Source organism: Plutella xylostella, chromosome 27 (genome assembly GCF_932276165.1).
Source record: "Plutella xylostella chromosome 27, ilPluXylo3.1, whole genome shotgun sequence".
NCBI classification, from domain to species: Eukaryota; Metazoa; Arthropoda; class Insecta; order Lepidoptera; family Plutellidae; genus Plutella; species Plutella xylostella.
This window is the reverse complement of record NC_064007.1, coordinates 7736171-7757398: the sequence shown is the minus strand read 5'-3', so window position 1 is coordinate 7757398 and position 21228 is coordinate 7736171.

Genomic DNA, 21228 nt, shown 5'->3' with positions numbered 1-21228 from the left:
GATATCTATGAGAAATAAGATTCGCCACAGATATTTCAAAATAAAAACTACATGTTCCCACGTTCATATGTCAAACTAAACTATTTCTGGCCACCAAGTTCACGTTGGTTGGATGAAAACATAAATATATCGTGAAGAAACGGATATTTTGTCTAGTGCAAACCGCGCGCTTTTCAGCTTCAGCATCTCTTCGATTAGCCGACTGTGTAGTACTAGGAAATTTTACTAGATGGCGTTATTGTCGGTATTGATTAAGCTTCATGCAGTTCTGCTACTCGTCGCCAGATGGCGCTAGTATGGAAACGGAAGTGGGGAAATAGGGCGGGCGCATAGAGAAAACAATACTATGGGCGGGCGGACCAGTTTATATATTTCTTCCGGTTTGTGGATGAAATAATATGTAGGTAATGTCAAAACGTAAAATTCTTTATTTAAAATTCATATTATTCCTAAATTTGTCCTCCTTCTTTCGTTATCATCAATTTTCTACGTGATTTCAAACAATAAAGCGTAATAATTATTAGCCATTTAGCCAATATTGAAGATGGATATAAATACCAACAATGTTTGCTTACACAGCTGCCGAACTCCTACCATCACTGGACGATAGACATTCTGGTCGATAGACCATTGTTTATGATATTTCTTAGCTTCTTTGGTTCTTTAGAAACAATGTGCCGTAGTATAGTACATGTTCGATGTTCAGACACTTCGTACAAAAAATACTTCGCAGCAACAAGCCGCTATGAAAGTTTCGGTTTAAGGTTCTCGATGTACGATATTTTTGAAAAAAGGCGTTTCGAAGACACGTAGGTAGGTCCTTTCCCAAGTTGGTCTAGCAATGAAACTAGCTTAAAACAACACAACACAATGCTGATTGAAAATAAAAGAAGCGTTGGACATTCTTAATCAAAGTAAAAATACAAAAATGACTCACATACGTGTCATCGCAACTAAAATAAATGGCGTCAGATAGATACTTTGTCGGGCGTGTAAAGAGGGTAGTCATAAAAACATTTGTCACTGTAAATATCTGTCATTATTTACATGAGTATTGTAAGTGTACCAGTGAATTCTTTAGAAATAAGGAATTTAAGTACTTTTATACCATATACTGTTACGGTGAAGGAAATCATCGTGAGGAAACCAGCATGAAATATACCATTGCACTCTTTTTAAAACGGTGATAAGGCTCGAGACTCGCGACTAATCACGTGAGTACTAAGTATAAAAAGCAGGTTATAACATTTTAGTTTACTATAAAGGCAGTTAGATTAGGTGTGGATGTCGCAGCCGGATCGTATAATCCGCCGTATTACATTACGGCTGGCCGCATTACAAAACAGGGCCGCTTTGTAATACGGCGTATCAACGTTTAGCCGGATTGTCATTTCGATACGTTCTTCATTACGGCGGCCCACGTTTAGCCGCATCGTACTACTGCTAAATTGTAGGGTGACCATGTCCATGAAATTACTGCTGAAGGAATTTTGCGGTTTCGGTAGTTTGACAAACATTTTGTAATCATAATAGAGTAAATATGCTATCATATGGACTTCCGTTAAAGTATCAAAATACTGTGCAAGTGCACTACTCGTATTGTAGGATCTTCGAAATTATTATTCTTCATCATCATCATCACTTCTGGACGTAGGCCTCTCCCAAGCACACCACTGGATGCGATCTATAGCTTTCCACATCCAATCATAACCAACCACCTTTCGTAAGTCGTCATTTCATCTAGCCGGAGGGCGTCCCACACTACGTTTGCCTAGTCGCAGTCTCTTCAAGATCAAATAATCTTTGCCGGCCACAATTGTATTTTTTGACCCAGTAATACTGTGTGGAAATCCGCCGACCAGCAGAATCCATGGTCACTTTAGCTGTTTGATGTGCGTTATAACTTTTGTACGTTTTTCACTGTTCCGCATTGATCGAAATAGATATTATTTCATTTCACGTGAAAATTCTTCTTGAATTCACTGTTTACTAACATATTTAACTCGATTTCTTTGTTTTAATAATCATCAAATATCTGTATCCAACGCCAGTATTGTTGTTATGTCAAGCAGCGTCACGAGTGTTAAAAAAACGAAACTAAAATCTTTTGATGCGGCGGCTAATCTCTCGCCGTATTACATAACGGCCAGCCATATTGAATGACGTATGATGTCGAATACAATCCGGCGCAATTTCATTCAGCCATATTCAATACGGCTAAACGTTGATCCGCCGCATTACAAAGAGGCCCTGTCTTGTAATGCGGCTAGCCATAATGTAATACGGCGGATTATACGATCCGTCTGCGACATGGACATCAAAACAACATTATTTAACGCCAGTCTTTTAGATTTACATCAATCTTAAATCCTAATAAACCCATAGTATTAAAAAACGTATAGCTATCAAAGATTTTTGGTGACAAAATAAACCCAAGTGACGAAAACACACTTATGAGTACCAACCACCTACATTAGTATTATTACAAAATGACCGGCAAATAAAGATTGTACCCTATCATAAGTCGGATACTTGTGAAAACACAAGAAACATGATATCTCAGAGGAGTATCTTAGTGAGCACTATCATAGATACAGCTGCTTTGAGCCAAAAATAACAGTACCAAATTAATTGGGAGAAGACTTGAATAAAAATAAATTTAAGACGAAATCTCTCTGTCGTCACGGTCGAAAGTTGAACGTACTTTATTATTATTGAATTGTTTTTAGAAATAGCCGTTTTATTCTGTACTTTATTGTACTGTGTGATAACGATGCTGTAATTTTAAATGTCAGTTTTGTGGACTGTAAGTACTTGTGGAGTGCGTCAGACATTTTCTGTCTGCTACGAGTACTGAAGGACACCCGCTGCTTCTGTAATGCGTACTTGTGGAACTTTTTCCACTCACAAAATGCCGACATCAAATGACCCCAATTTTTTCAAAGGTTTAATTTAAAATTTGAACAAAATATTACCGTTTTTAGTTGGTAATATCCTGATTCTATGTTAAATTGGATCACATGTTGCAGAAGGCTTCATTTAGCTAGCATTCTTCGATTAGAAGTAATTTGGTGTTTTTCTCAGTGGAACCTTTTCATTGCCCGTGAGTGTGTAATATCTTGTTAATTTCTAATTGTATTGAAACGTTACTACAGGGACGGAATTCGCGCTTCATAATCAGTCTGTAATCGATCCACTACTGGACATAGGCCCCTCCTAAGGAGCGGCCTCATCAATCTGTCCTCGGCCTTCCTCATTCAGCCACCACAGGCTACTATCGTCATGTATGTATGGATGTAAAGATTACTTATAGCAAGAATTAGGTAAAAGATATTACGAGTAAGAGGAAATATTTACAGACATGAAACAATATTACGGATTACTTACTAACTTAAGTATACTTAAGTAGAGGAATTATGCATAAGAAGACTGTGAATACTGTGATACATGTATAAATACCAAGTTATGTATAATTAAATTATTTTTCAACACTTTTGGACAGAATAAATAAATAAATAAATAAAATAAATATAAATATGTGGGGACATCTCACACACGATACGATTAAAACATTAATTACTTGGGTGCGAGCTGTTCCCGGTATTATTTTTCAAATCCCCAATAAATCTTTGGATTACAGATAAATTTCAAAACAAAACACGACCAATTAGCCGTCAAATGTCAGCCATAACGCAATCTTTAATTAAACATTTGTTTTTCTCAATCTCAACAAGCTAATTCACTGGTTATTTGTGCGATCCACTCTTCATTGATCGTGCCAATGTTTTTTGTGGATCACTAATTATTATTGAATGAATGTCCTAATGACCCAGTCACATTTGTGAGTTTGTTTTTAGATTTCAATTCTAGAGAAGCTATGATTATGGTCCACGAGCAGAGGGTTTCCACTTCCAGTGTCCTATTTATTACGGTCATATTTCCTGAGTCAAGAAAATGCCCGAGATATGGACGTTTGCTAAAACTTTAAGGTTGTGATCTACGTACTTATAGTCTTTCAATTAAGTAAGTACACCTTTTGCTACATAACTAGTGATTCTATGTATATGTCGCAGGCATCTGGTTTAATCTCCTGTTTGATTGAACCGCTAGCCCGTTCATTGGATGACGCTACTCAGTTGAATGACTGAAGAACAACTCGTCAAGTGGTTGACTGTAACGTCCAGCGTCTTGACTGAACGTTATTCAGCGAAGTCGTTAAATGGGATATAGTATAGCAACTTTGTAATGTCTGGTTAGGATGAACATGACCAGACAAGAGTCAACAAAAAGACTATGTTACAAAGCTCTCATCTCACAAATTAACTAAACAATAACAATAAACGTACCTTGATATTGTTGTTCATAATTATCCAGTTTCAGCACATTTTTTTCTTTGAAACTATCCGCCGGCGGTGTAATAATAGGTAAATCCATGTTGTCACACTATTTTAACATAAATAACGCACATTAAAGCTAATTTATTTGCAAAAAATAACAATACAAGTGCTTTTTGTGTCAGCTGTTCGCTGTTAGACGCCATATTTGTTTTATTCACCACCTGACTGATTTTAAGTCCGCTAACTAGTTGAACGTTTTGTGACGCTTGTACAATCAACGTTCGGCCTAGTCATACAACTGAATAGCGTCATCCAATGAACGGGCTAGCGGTTCAATCAAACAGGAGATTAAACCAGATGCCTGCGACATATACATTATGAACAATATTTTGGTTTTGTTGTACGTTCTGCTATTTAAGCATTTCGCGTGAATTATTTCCAATTAATATTTATAAATACGATCTATGTCCACCAACCCGCACTAGGCCAGCGTTGTGGACTAGGCCTAAAACCGTGCTTTCTTTGGAAGGAGACCCGTGCCCCAGCAGTGGGGACGTGATGGGTTGTGATGATGTGTTGATATAATGATCCTATTGACTTCTCTTATTACGCGCAAATGACTGTATCTCTTATTAGGCGACTTTAAAGGCTTTTGGATGAAAATTGTGCACAACTACACATACCCGAAGTTATTATTAATAGGTACTCGTAATGTGTTTAAAAGTAAACATACTTAAAATTAGTACAAACAGTTCTAAAGATAAATGTTGAAACGATGCATTTGTTAGTATAAATCCAAAACTGCGTTTTGATTTCCATTTACGAGTACTAGGACGTACTTTACGCTATTAAACAAGTACTTAAATTATGGGAATTGTGCTCGTTAAATCGGCTCTGGTATTGCCAAGTCCACCTATTGGTATCGTACGTATCGGACCAAACGGATTTTCATAATTGTATGTAGAAACGGCGTCGGAAATACCGATGAAGTGACAGACTTGTGTGAATTTCTACGCTACGTAAGGGCGAAAGGTAACTTTACAATGACAAAGTACCCTCTATGAAATTGTACACTACCCTTTTTCAACTCAGGCTGTAGGATACTAATGCACAGCGTAACTGGCACTATAAAAACCGTATCACAACATCCGCATTCTAACTCACCGATTGTCTGTAAAAAATAACCGAAAAATAGCTGTGAGCATCTGTTATAGCATGCAAAACGCAATACAGGAAACTGTAACTATAAAAAATTAACGGTGTTATTAGCCTTGATATTGATATTTTAGATCTCTGTTTCGGAAACCCGCGGGTAATAAAATGTGGGAAACGAAGCGGCTCATAGGAAGCGGTAGTCTCATCATCATCATAGTACCTATACTTATCATCATCATTATCATCATACTATATAAGGTATAAGAAGATAATGAGTAAATAGCGCTAGTATCTTATAAGATATATTTTTGTCTGTAGTTACAGGGAGGTCACTAAATCAACGTACAAACGAGAATTGGCATGCAATCGACACGCTTAATACAACGAGCGATAAATCAAACTACGGCACTATAAGCTCTATTCATATTTGTATTTATCTTTATGATGCAGCTCCTCAGTCATACGGTCAACTGAAACAAATGACAGATTTTTCCTTGGTTTTCCATAATATGATAAAGCCTATAAAGCTTATACCACGAACCACTTTCACCAGCTATGCCCCCCGTGTCATCAGCTGGGCACAATAAACCAGCCGCCGCCGCCGCCGCCGCCGCCGGGCGCGACGCCAGCCCACCTGTCAGTGTCAATCCCTTCCATTTCATAGTTTCCTAGTACTTCTGTTAGGGCTGGCGCTTTCTACAGTTACTTAAACACTCGCTCTACGCGCGAAATTGATGATAGTCTCTGGCTCACTTGCTGATTATTATCATCGGTTTGTTATCGTCCACTGCTGCACTTGCCTCCAAAGGAACGCCACATCATCACAACCCATCACGTCCCCACTGCTGGGGCATCAATGGCCCAATCCACCACACGGGCCCAGAGCGGATTGGTGGACTGGACCCCAACACAAGCAAGCTTGTGCTGAGAGAACTGTCTAGTAAGTGGTCAACCCGACTGACTTATGTTTTCAAGCTGCCCGAAGGTCTGTCTGTCTTGGTTTTACGACTACTGCCGAAATAGCAACCGGAACCAACGGCTTAACCTGCCGTCCGAAGTACGGAAGCGCCCAGAGAACTAGGTACCACTTGAAATCGGGGAGCAATCATTTTTATTTTTAAACGAGTGGCAGCCCTGACCGGATGCAGTAAAGACTGTCAGCGGGGCGTGTCTGAGATCGCGTTGTTTGCAACACTGCGTGTGTCCAATCAGTTTAAACAACGATTTAAATACGATTCAATCCCCGTCCATTGCTGCATTAAGGTAAGCGTCCATCGGTATAGTATGTATCGGAGCAAACGGATTTTAATAAATATGTAAGTCGTCGGCCGTCCACCAACCCGCACTAGGCTAGCGTGGTGGACTTCGCCTAAACCCTTCCTTCATTAGAAGGAGACCCGTGCCCCAGCAGTGAGGACGTGATGCGTCGTGATGATGATGACGGCATCGGCATTGCCGATGAAGTGGGCGCACTTATCATTATATTATACATAACAAATAAAACTGCGTTCGTTGCATACGATGCCGAAAGATGGACGCTTACAATATGTCAAGTGTATTATTTTTATCGATTTTGATTTTACGCGAATGAAATACAACATTTGCTACACGACCCCCCTAGAGAATAGAATAGATAGTCGTGCTTGTCTTGCGTCCCATGTTATGTATAGGGGTATGTTCTGCGTCAGGCTCTCAGACCGTGGATTAACAAAGTTGTCCCGTCATATTGTACAAATGTACTCCGACACGTTACATTGAGGCTTAGGAGGGTCACTCTATACAGTTTATACTAGTGTTGCCACGAATAGTGAATTGGCCGAATACCGAATACCGAATATTCGGCCGCCGAATATTCGGCGCTACAACCTGTTTTTTTTGTTCCTGGAACTGCTTTGAAGAAGTCGCTACAGATTATATGAGAAATGCTAATTATTGGGAGGCAGAATGCTGTGGCAAAGATGTTGAATTTTTATTTGATAATAGTTTGCTTAGATCGGATGGCCGATCCTTACAAGTGGTGGTCAGCAAACAAAAAACAATACCCGAACCTTTTGAAATTTGCAAAAACTTATCTGTCTTCACCTGGAAGTAGCGTTTATAGTTAGAGGTTATTTTCTGAGGGTGGTTACAATGAAAAGCGTAATCGTGGGCTACCAAAAAATACTTAAATGCTCGTTTTTATCCAGCACAACTTACTACTGATTTATTTTAAGTACTAAAATGTTGTGATTTGGAAATAAATACACAATTTTGATTAAAATAACAAGTCATTTTTTACATGATTTACTATTCGGTATTCGGCCCGAATAGTACCCACTATTCGGCCGAATACCGAATACTGAAAAAACTGGCCGAATAGGCCGAATACCGAATAGTTGCCGAATATTCGTGGCATCTCTAGTTTATACACAGACGAAAAATTATAGATAGATAGATAGAATATTCTTTATTTGTACACAAGAATAGATTATACAAAGCTTATTATAATATATTATAGCTACCTATATTTTCCAAATTTATTGTTAACCTTAAACTTAAACTTTTATTATTATTCTTTAAGTGTAAACGTAGGTATGTAGTGTGAATTAATGTAATATTAGTGTATCTTTTTATGGAACTCCAGGTCTATTTACAAAAATGTTTGTTAAATTATTAGTAAGTGACTGTTTGTTTCCTGAATAAAATAAATAAAATAAAATAAAAAATGAAAAGCGAACGAACGAGAGCTTTCATACAAACGGCACGTTTAAAATAATGACATAGAGTTGTGGCTCGCATAGCAGCGGTCTGAGATTTAGTTTTTCGTTAAATAGAGTGACCCTTCTGTTCATTACACTACGCATGCCAAGACTGTGCACGCGTGCATTATGTTAAATTAACAAAGAGATTAATTATTAATGTGTTCATTCAATTATTTGTGTACATGCCAAGTCTACTACGGCTAGAGATTCTAGTGATTTTAGATTTTATCTCAGTTTGTAAGAAATTCGTTTATTTTCCGCCCCGTCTAGTTACTCCTTATTTTATAGCTAGTTTTCCCGTGGGAGTTCCGGCATAAAAAGTAGCCTATGTTCTTTCTCAGGGTCTAGACCATATATGTATACCAAATTTCATTTAAATGCGCTCAATAGTTTTGGCGTGAAACCGTAACAGACAGACAGACACAGTTACTTTCGCATTTATAATATTAGTTAGGATAGTCTACTCTTATAACCAAAATAGTCCGTTGTCTATAATTCTGCCGTCACTTCACTACTTTGTAAAACCTAATGTCGCATACTTGCACTAATCTGTAGTGAGGAAATAGATCTAGCATCTCATAATTTAATAAATATAATTTAAGTACTACATATTGCTATCACCCAACACTATATAGAGTGATTTATTCGCGTCTAATAGGAGCTCTGACATTTATATTGTAGCGAGAAAACACCCTGTGTTGTGCCAAACACAATACGAGACTAAACGCTGAAAGTATAAAATACAAAATAATACAAATATGTGGGGACATCTCACACACGGCCATCCGACCCCAAAGTAGGCAGAACCTGTGTTATGGGTGTCGGACAGCTGATATATCTACACAAATACATACATAGATACATATATAAAAACCCGAGACCCGAGTACAAATATTTATCTTTAAACAAATATCTGCCCCAGCCGGGGTTCGAAGCCGGGACCTTCGGCATAGCAGTCAGGGCCACTAACCCACTAACATTGATCGTGTGTGAATTCACACACGATCAATTAAAAAGTTCCAGTAAGATAGCACCAAATGACTTCTAAACGGAAAAGACTGGCTTAATGACACCGCCTCCAATATTAAAGTACATTTTAACAGACATCAAAATTTGGGTCATGTACTCGTATGTTGGCATTTTGTGGGTGGAACTTTTTCACTCCCTCAATCTCATTATTAATTATCTAAATACTTTCACAATTTATTAAATAAATATTCCACATTCGCGCTAAACCTTGTACTAGTGGACATTAACAAGTCATAAAATGTGCGCGCGCCACCCATAATTTATGCTAAATATAATATTCCAGAGCATATCCCTTGGGACCACCTTGACCGTCGCTTCCTTAACTTTTGCGGTATACAGAGTGTTTTTTTTTTTCAGTTAAGATACCGTCATGTAGGCGAATGTAAAATGTATGGAAAAACAGCTGTTCCATACTAAAAACCCGTACTAAAGTCTTATTGGTTGGAGACAACGGTTGATGCTATTCTGATTTGCTAATACTTCCACCCATAAACCAGCTCTAGCGTTTGCACCGACACGCTAAGAAGAATTCAACTGTTAAAATGTAACCCTGTAAACAAGCATAAGTATGAAAAATATTATTCCCAACCGCTTTTTCTGACTCATGCAACTGAAATACTTACTCCAATCCAGTATGCCGGGGTAATACTAAAGGATTCGTTTTGAAGTGATGATTAATCCCCGCCCAAACGGTTTTAAACTTTCAGCGATTCACTTTTGGAGATTTTTTGGTGCACTTTCATGTTTTAAGCACCTATGTATCGATGAAAGATGCATGTATAACAAAAGCATTTCAATATAATACAGAACTAAGTAAGTATAGTCTTGCTCTGTGAAGCTTCAGAAAAGATGGTGCTCAGACAGAAAATTTACACTTGATGTTGATGGATCTACATACACATGGATCTACAGATTATGTAATAGTTACATACCAAATACCAACCTAAGAAAGTTTCAGTCATAAAAAATATAATGATGCAAAATTCCCAATTGATTTGGACTGTATTTGTTATTTATCCGGGTACCGGGGACCTTGACCTCTCAAGGTCTGTCCTTGGATGTAGGCCTCGGCCTTCCCGTCAGGGATGAAGCCTTCAACTCAAGGTCAGGGGCGAAAGGTCAAGGGCGCAGGGTCGGAGGAAAGGTCGAATGAAGTTTGGCATTGGCAGTAAAATGTAATTGCGCTAGGAAAGATGGTATGAAATGTTGATATTATAAGCCACCAACCCGCACTAGGCCAGCGTGGTGGACTAGGCCTAAACCCTTCCTTTATTGGAAGGAGACCCGTGCCCCAGCAGTGGGGACGTGATGGGTCATGATGAGGAAAAGAATTATATGATAATATTTTAGATTAAGTAATTGTAATGGGTTTTGCTGAGACAACCGGATGGTGCTATAGTTAGTGACCATGGCTGCTATAAACACTATTTTGATCAATGTCTTAATTAAGGGCTGCATTTTATTTATTTATTATTTTGTATGTTTTAAAATGTATGTGTTTAGTTTATAATATGGGCCACTGATGCCTGAAATAAAGGTTTATTATTATTAATGGTCAGGGGATAATTTTTCAATAGTCAGATAAAATTTATCTGAAAAATAATTATTCTGAAACTGTAGCGGTCGCTACTGAATGTTTGTGAGCATGGCCTTTTTTCACAATGTCTGGTAAGTGGCTACCTGTGAGATAAAATACATGCTGTCACTGTCAAAAAAATAATTACAGAGATTGATTAAAGTAACAGTGACAGCAACTACTTTATTCCTCATATAACATTTCATTTACCTGACTATTGAAAAATCAACCCCAAATCCTAATCGACCGAATGGCGTAGTGGTTAGTGACCCTGACTACTGAGCCGATGGTCCCGGGTTCGATTCCCGGCTGGGGCAGATATTTGTTTAAACACAGATACCTATTTGTTCTCAGGTCTTGGATGTGCCCGTAAAATGGCAATAGGCCCGCCCCCTATTACATTGGGACTAACATACACTCTGGCGAAAAGTGGGTGCAGCAATGCACCTCTGCCTACCCCGCAAGGGAGTACATAAGTACAAGGCGTGAGTGCGTGTTTTTTTTTTTTTTTTTTTTTTTTAAATCCTAATCCTAACTAATATTACAAATGTGAAAGTAACTGTGTCTGTCTCTGTCTGTCTGTCTGTTACTCTTTCACGCCAAAACTAATAAACGGATTTTAATGAAATTTGATACTATTAAATAGGCTACTATTTATCCCGGAATTCCCACGGGAAAACTTTTTAAGGCGAAGCGAAGCTCGCGGGAACAGCTAGTGTTCTATAAAATTAGAGTAATTTCGTATCGAAATTTGCGAAGTGAAACTTTTTCATTGCTCACGAGTATAGGTAAGTATTATTAGTAGGACAGTAGAGCGATCCGAAAAAAACGCAGCACATTCTATTCGATAGTCTATTCGAAAGTGCTGTCAACCTGTCAACAACAAAATGGCGGTGTATAGATTTGCGAAAGTTTGACAGCTATCATTCCATAGGTCATTGTCAGAATAATATTATGTACTCTGTGGTCATTCTTTTCGAAACTCATTCGAAAGGTAAAAAGTGTTCGAAAGTGCTGTCAAGTTGACAATAGTCGCACTCGCATTCGATTCTATTCGTTAGCTCGATTTTTCGTGATACGGGTACTGCACAAACCAAGTTTCGTTCGACAGACTGTACACTAGGAAGATTGATAGATCTGTCTATGCAAGGACTGGCTAAGATCTAGCAAAGCGTTTAGTGCATAACTAACTAGCTAGGTTCGGCGGGAAATCTAGAAATAGTTGAGTTGACTCAACAACGTGAATATAACTGCGATGAGAGAGGACTGCAGTGTTTCATACCGGTCATTAAATCTTTATACAGGGTGGATTATTTTCAGTGTCATTGACAGCTAGGTCAATGTAACCAACATACTGTCGGTCTATTCTCCTCCTTTTTAACAGACAAATAAATCACAAATTGTCGTTTATAAACTGAACCGATTTTTCAAAGTCACATAAGAGTTATCTGTGGAATATAATTGTTGTTGTCGCATCTGAAGGTTTGTATTAGACAATATAATTTTATTCTTTAGATAACACTTAATCTCACCATTGAAAAATAAGCCCTGAAATTACTAAAAGACAACACAATGATAGATAGATATTGAATGAAGGACAGCAAAAGCCAAGACGAATCCGCCATTACAATTAATCTTCAATTAATCCAATAATTCTTTCGTTTTAAATTGCTAAGGTTAAAGAGACACATTTGTAATTCGGCATTGCGAAGTGAAGGATCAAAATGCCGGCTGATTAATTACCGTGTTTTGTTTTGCATTTGACTGAGTGCGAATTGTTTTCAGCGATCAGCGTATGAAAATAGATTGTTTGGATACCACTTAGTACACTCGTGGGCAATGAAAAAGTTCCACCAACAAAACTTTGAAAACAAAATATGTATTCTGATGCGCCAATTTTAGGCGATTTATTTTGATAACCAATTTCTGACACTACATTTGTTAACCAACTAATAGAAGACGTGCACAGCGACTTCTGAAGTGTTATGGTGACAAGCTTGTTCATATTAGAAAAATTGTGCAGTGACTTTTTTCGTCTTATAGTGCATCGATGTTTTGCAACTTAGGATCTGTATAACGACTTTTGCAGCTGACAGTTAGGTACATAATATAGGTAGGTGTAGAAAAGCTCAGCATCCGGTCATCTGCCTCAGAAGTAGGCGTAGTGCACGTGATAATTAATCCCAAAACAATACTTAACATAATATCTCTAATGAGAACGTACGGTTGCTGCCAAATTATTAGATGCACATTTACCGAAAGGTTGCCAACCCCTTACAATGTTCCAGAGTTATAATACTGGTGCTAATCTGCCATATCTATAGGTTAAAGCAAAAGTAAATAACACACACATACACACAAACACTCACACCTTGTACTAATGTACTCCCTTGCGGGGTAGGCAGAGGTGCATTGCTGCACCCACTTTTCGCCAGTGTTATGTCAGTCCCAATGTAATAGGGGGTATTACAGCAAGTAAATAACAATATGACAAATATTCGTAAACTCGCATAGAGTGAAATAATTGGAATATGGCGGCAAGCCAGGATGGTTTTGCCTAAATGTCATAGGGAAACACAGTGCATGAGGGTGTTTAGTGTAGTAAGTCTTAAAACATAATCTAGATAACGTTTAGCTTTGACAAATACTTAAGTACCGTATACATCTGTCAAATATTGTGTAAAACACAGGCTAGACCTGGTTTAACCACCTGGTTTTAGGGCGGTTGTAGGATTTATAGCTTACGAGGTAATAAAGATATCATAAAACCTTTTTACTAGAACGCCAGGCGGGTCATATGACGAAACACGTTGACAATATGACGATGAATGACGTTCGTTTTTCGTCTTTAAAAAAAATGTTCGTTTTCCATAGAAACTTTGTTGGTCACGTGACTTTTTTACTATGGAGAATGACTTTTTTCGCGAATTTTGAAATTCTGATTTCATTTTCGGACTTAGATATAACATGCTGAACATATAGGATTCGGCTTAGTATACCTTTTTTGCAACATCCTGTAGACCACTGTAAGAACAAACTTAGACTAGTACCTAACTGGTAGTGGTCAGTCGAGGTAGGTCAACGACAAAGTATTGTTCAATATAAGTAAGCCCTCAGTTTGGAAGCCACTGGTCCTGTAAATATTATACTCTTGGTGTTCCCTTTTCCTTGCACTTCAGTGTATGCTCAATAAATTTCTAAGACATTAAATTATTCCAAACATGTTGACTTCTAAGGAGGAACTGAGCTAAATCAACCGGGCTCAGATTTTACTATTATTACACGTAATTATGCTGTAAATATGTATGTAATGTAAGTAGGTAAAGAGAAATATTATTCATTCATACACGTAGGTATCTACTTATGTAGCTTTCGAAATCTTATATCTTAAATGCATTTAGGGTAAATTACAAGCTCAATAACTGATGCTGGACCGACGACCTTAGGCGGGTAGCCGGTAGTGGCTGGATGAGGAAAGCCGAGGACCGAGTGTTGTGGCGCTCCTTGGGAGAGGCATGTATGTCCTGGTTGATGATGATGATCAATATTTCTCACTTAAGTACTACTTTTCCCATATCCTAACCTGTATATTACAGTCGTCAAAATCGAGAATATAATAATAGTTAAGTACTTTTCTCGTGATATTTTCAGTTTTTACAGCACACTGACGACGGGGAATGGCGCTACACTATAATAAAATAACTTTATAAATAAACTGAGCTGGATGTACCTATATAATTAAATACGATATAATTAAGAATCGACCGACATTCCTTATATACCTACGCTGTGTAAGTTAAACAGAAGTAGAATTCATTGATGAAGAAATAATTTCTTGTTGCAAATACTTTGCTTCGTTCCCACTAGGCCAGCGTGATGGACTATGCCTAAAAAGTCTAAAAACTAAAAACACTTCCTTCATTAGAAGGAGACCCGTGCCCCAGCAGTGGGGACGCGATGGAAGACTTTGCTAAATGGCTAAATCATTCTACAATATACCTTGCACTTTCCGGGGCTTTCAGTATCATAATCGGGTAATTCTACCAAACATCGATTTTTATGTTCGCGTGAAATAACTCTTAAAATATAATACCTAGACGTTAATAATGTACTATCACAATCAAGCCGGGATCGTGTTCTATGTGTTCTCCATAAAATATAATGAAAATTTTCATTATTTATTGAAAAAACCATATCGACACTATGTGATTTGTCACGTCGTGTCGATTGTTCGCGAGCGTGGTAGCACGGTTTGAGCAGCTATAAAAAAATATTGTGTAGAGATAGGATTATATTTCACATAATAAAATAAATTACAATACTTTTACTTATTCATAGTTAAATATTATATTTTTCCAACAATTAATTAAAAAAATACAGACCATTCTACAACCGTTATAAAAAAATAGTCACAAATGTCGACGTTCATAAATCACGATTTTATGAAGGTAAATATTTTACTCTGTGAACATATTTTTTTATTAATGGCAACTCTAAACCACACCTGTCATTGCCAAGTCTAAAATTTTCGTGGGGAATGAATAGTTTTTTTGTAATTCAAAATTCAATATACGTTCTACACCTGTGTCAAAGTTGACCTGTCACAAATGAGGATGCTATAAAAAATAAATGGATCATTCAATTACAATTTTTGTTACTTGACTTAGTGAGTATGAGAGTACTTAGCACATTTTTAAAACATGCACAAGTTTAACATCATATTGAAGCTGATATGGCGTATTTTGTCGATGTTCTCACTAATGTCGATGTCACGCGTGATGAAAAATTGTTCGACAATTGTGATTATGTTCGACACGAGGTGACAGATGCTTCTAGGACTTTGGTCAAATATCTATTAACTGTGTATTTTTTTTTCTATTGCTTATTGCATTCACTAATATAATTGTTTACCGAGATAAATATGTCAAAAAAGTTAACAGATGTATCAAACATGCGATGCAGGCGTTATTATATGTCTTGTCGACACTTGTGATTTTATTTGATCGACACAAGTGACTGTAGCTTGTAGTGTGTTGTGAAATTTCTGTTAATTATACTATATAATGTACCGATCTTTTTACCTAGGTTTAGGGTTTTTACCAAAATAGGGGTAAAGACGAAGTTAAAGCACAAGAAATACACGGTTTAAGTAATAAATATTAAAAATGAGTAAATTAATGCTAGAATAAGAAATTTGACAAAAACAATACAGTAATTATGGAAAATACTTTAAAAAAATAAAGTTTTTAAAAAAAAGGAGGCACCAGGATTAATGCAGATTATTTTAGACCATTAAAGGTTTACGATTATCAAATCAAACTTATTACAAAATGTGCTAAGGAAAAGACAAGGATGAAAAAAGCGATTCTGAGATTATTGATCTAAATAAAAATAAAATATTTGGAATAATAGTCCCAAATAATGTATTATTTTCATTTAATATGATTCCGATGACCTTGATTCATATTTATTTTGTGGTCACCTAATAAAACCTAAATTTCCACCATCAAAAAATTTCGACATTTGTGAAGACACTTTTGTCGAAATTTTTAATATATTTTTTAAACTTTTTTCAATATATAATTTCAATAGACAAAAACATATTATGGTTTATATGTAATGAGAATAATATTATAGAATAAAGTTGAGAACCTTAAATGATTATTTTATGATAAAAAACATGGATTGTATCACCCATGTCGACTTCATAGTCACTCGTGTCTATTTAATAAAACAAAAAGTTCATATTTTTTCCTAAAATAATTCTACTATATCTCTGATTTTTTTATTTAATGTTCCCATCATTATGTAAAAGTTAAAAATCTACTTCAATATGCGTAAAAGTTGATTTTGTTTTTATTTATTTTTTTAATCCGTACGGTAGAATTACCCAATCATTTGTTGGTTCCAAAAACAACTACAATACTACTACTGTACATGACTTTGTCACAGAAACTAAATGACACTATCTAAAAAAAAATCTTCCAAACAATGGTTCCTTGTAAATTCATACTCTGAGGTAAACCATTATTCTACCAGTTGCAAATTTATCATTGGAAATGAATTTCTAACTAATTGTTTAAGCCGGCATTTAATAGATGTACTTATCCTTATTTTAACACAAAAATCTGTTAAAGACACTGTCAATCGATACTTAATTTTAACATGTACCTAAATAACTATTAGTAAATAACTAAAACTGATAAAAAAACTGTATCGCACTCTTCATTTTCATGACTTTCACTAAGTATAGATGGACTATACTTTGGGAGAGACCTGCTAAGTCCAGCAGCACTTCTGTTGGCCGATGATAATGATAAATACACACACAACACATCTAATGATCTTGTCCTGTGCAACGATGTCTATCTGTCACATCTGTGATAGTGTGTGTTGCTATTTATGAAAACGAAAAAAGTTTACGTTTTCTCCTGTCATCTGCATACATTATCTGTTAAAAGTTTCATGATAGTTTCCATTAGAGGCGCCACTTAGTATGCGAGAAACGTAAACTTTTATAGTTTTCGACAAACTATCAAACCTATAGACCCCCAGTACCTAATTGGCTATGTAATTAATGTAGTCTATGTCCAGGAATACGGTCGCTATTTACTTTGGCGTCTATGTAACGAATACACCTTAGCATATTATGTATTGAGCTTCAGCAAAGCAACATTCGCAACGCTAGAAATCTAGATGAGATGTGGTAAATTCACAATCAAAGGATAAGTTAATGATAAGAATTAACCTCTCTTGCTCTGCCTAGCTTGGGTCGGATGGCTGAGTGTGAGATATCCACATAATATTATTATTATAACCCCAAACAAGTTAAGTCATACTAGTTAGATGTAAAGTCAAGAATATAATACTTAACTTATCCGCGTTAAACACTGTTTTACGTAAGTACCTAGGTAGAGTCTAGATTTTTATGATAAGATTATGATCTATTATTATTTTATTAAGATGAATCTATCACATTTATTTCAAATAAAAGGTCAAACTGAGATAGGTATGTGCAAATCTAAGGTGAAGTGCGGTAATTGCAACTAAAAATATTGAAGTCGTAACTTCATCATCTGATAATTCTTTATATATAAGGAAATAGTATTACTGTAAAATCATGCCAAAGTCAAAATTTTATGTAGATTTTATTCTACTATCATGACAAAGAAAAACTCTGAAGAATAAAGAGCTATTGCCAAAAGTTCCGGCAAAGGCAGAAATAGTTATTGAAGTTAGTTGCAATTACCGGATAGTTGCAATTACGGCACTTCACCTTATATATTATGTACCCGTTTCTATAGCACGCGTTTTGGGCTATCTCTATGGGTCGATGTTCAAAAAGTAGTCAAAGTCATCTCTACAGTATATCATTCGGATCCTGAGGAATTGGGCCATTAAGTAGGTATGTATAACGACACATGGGAATAAGTATTACATTTTAGAGGACAATGAATGTTACGATCTTATCTCCGAGTTAGCGTGAGTTTACGAAACAGTCAGAAAGATGTTTCAGAAATAGCAGATTGTGCCTGCTAAGCGTTGCGTCAGGCATCGCGACATTTACAATCCTGGAATACCGTTTTATATCATGCAAACGAATCGCACGTATACTGCCAAGCTCGATTTAAAGTCGTCTTTCTGCGTAATAATTACTCTTCCCAATGTTAACAATTTGGCAAACATGCAGAGAGTATTGAAGAGTTCTAGCTCTGTTCCATGCTGACACATTTATCCTTCATCCGTTATGATTCGCTACAGGCCTAACAATTTCACTCGTTCTCGAATCGTCTCGACACTTTAGCGCCATTGAAACCCGATTCCTAATGCGCTCCTGTAGTTCCTAGCTTATCTTATGCGTGATTTTTTTACAATAATCCTTACCTCCTGACTCGTACACAAATATATTGAAAGTAAACAGAAACTTTTTAAACACTCAAACTGATTGCAACACACGGCACAAAAATAATTACAGGCTGGCGATAAAATGAGTTCCAAACACTTACTTCCGGTGAAAGAAAAAAGTAGCTGTCACAAAAGAAGGCGGGAACGATCGCGGTTGGCGGAGGAGGCGCTCAACTGAAACGTCAAGTGCGAAGCGCGCGAGCTACTGCGGGTGCGAACAAAAAAATTGATACTTTTATTATGTAATTATGGAATTTATATCAGTTCGGAGGGTTTTTTTAACACCGAGGCGGCGTACCCGGGCAGCGGACAGTCGTGACTAAGCCGCGGCACGTGCTTTGATATAAAATTTAGGTGGATGGACGGAAATATTCTGTGTATTTTGGAAACTCGACACACGTAGCTCAAGCCGCGACAACCTAGGGCTAACTAATAACTGCCTAGGTTCAAATTTGCACTGTTCGCTGAATTTCAGCGCGCTTTTGAACTTTCTGCTGAACTTTGAGCTTTCTCACGGAGGTGACACCAAATAAGTAGGTACTTATATCAAAGATCGATCGGTTCCTACAGGCACCACTAGGCAGCACGACCCACCATTAGCCAGTTGCTTTGGTTAGCCACTGGTTATTTTTCATGTTATTGGATTTAAGTTGTTAAGTATTCGTTAATTTTTTCTCACAAAATCCGACAACGATATTTTTTTAAACATGGCTGTAGCATCAGTGTAGCAACTAGGTACCTCGTGTTTCTTTAGGCTTAAATGATTCGTATTAACTTAGGACTTATTGGAAGGTATCATGAATTTGCAGCTTGACATTGATACAATACATGGAACAACGCGGACTCGGGTGTATAATATGTCGCGTATAAGATAGATAAATCTATAATATGGTAAGTAACATTCCTAGGGATATAATTTATAATACCGTAACATAGTTTTATAAAAAGTGATTCATTACCATCTCAATAGTAATATAGTTATAAAACGGTCCAAGTTTAGTAATATACATAACTATATTACTAGCGACGACCGAATGGCGTAGTGGTTAGTGACCTGACTACTGCGCCGATGGTCCCGGGTTCGATTCCCGGCTGGGGCAGATATTTGTTTAAACACAGATATTTGTTCTCGGGTCTTGGATGTGCCCGTAAAATGGCAATAGGCCCGCCCCCTATTAGATTGGGACTAACATAACAGTCTGGCGAAAAGTGGGTGCAGCAATGCACCTCTGCCTACCCCGCAAGGGAGTACATTAGTACAAGGCGTGAGTGCGTGTGTGTGTGTGTATATTACTAGATTAAGTTCCTAGAATATAGTTACAGTGGGTGATCAAATTATTATGATCAGTTGATTTTTTATGAAGAAAACGACGATGACTACGATCTAATATATATATTTCGGTTTTTGTTAATTTATAAAATTTATATAAGGGGTAAAGGTAAAGACATCCCTCAGATAAAAATAGTTGAAATCAAAACATTACTACTCAACAAAAGTCTCTCACAACGTCAGATAGCTGAAAAGTGCAGTGTTACTCAGTCAAAAGTCAATAATATAAAGAAAAAATTTTAAAAGAACAAGCCCTTTTGAAACATAAAAATGATTTTTCTGCAAGTGATCATAATAATTTGATCACCCACTGTAGGTTATCCCTATATTACGGCTTTAACTACCTTACTGCGACATAATAATATAGGTACCTACATATAATATTACAAATTTTCCCAAAATACCACGTTTCTCTTTCAAATTCAGATCAAAACACTTTCAAACGGAAGTACCTACCTGAGTAAAGGTAAGAAGTACCTACGTAGTTACAATTTTTTTTAAGTTGGTGCCATATACCTACGGATTAGTTTTTAAAAAAGGCAAATACAGTTATTGTGTGCTCTCAAATAGGATTTATGCCAAAATTCAATTATTTATTAATTTATAGTAATATTGAAATTAGTTTTTTTATTTATCTCATTAACTATTAAGCCCATTAATACTGCTTATTTGAGAAAAACATAACAGCGCCATCTATTTTTCTTAAATAAACCTTGATGGATGCATGTCATATTACTGGCAGTACTGCCAAAGGCATTTATATATTTTTACGCTGGTAACACTAACAACGGTCGTAGATAGTGTTGTGCATATTGTGCAATTAATTATGGTTATCGATTGTTCGATGTTTATATTATTAAATTAAATTATTGTTATTAGTTTCAAAATAAAATGTTTATTTCTTCTTCTTCTGATTCTCACTTATTTATAGAGATTGGTTTTCCAGTGACTGCAAAATCGATTCCTGCCTCCACGCTTTTAATTTGTAGGCACTGCAAAGAATGAAGGACCACTTGGTCGCGTGGCCATCTTTGTCAAGCAAGATTTATTGGTTAGAGATATGTAATTTATTTAATGGATAAACAAAGCAATAGTATAAAATCTACTTATTTCGATATTAGCACCTACTTATTATGCAGGTTTCCTGGTAGAAAA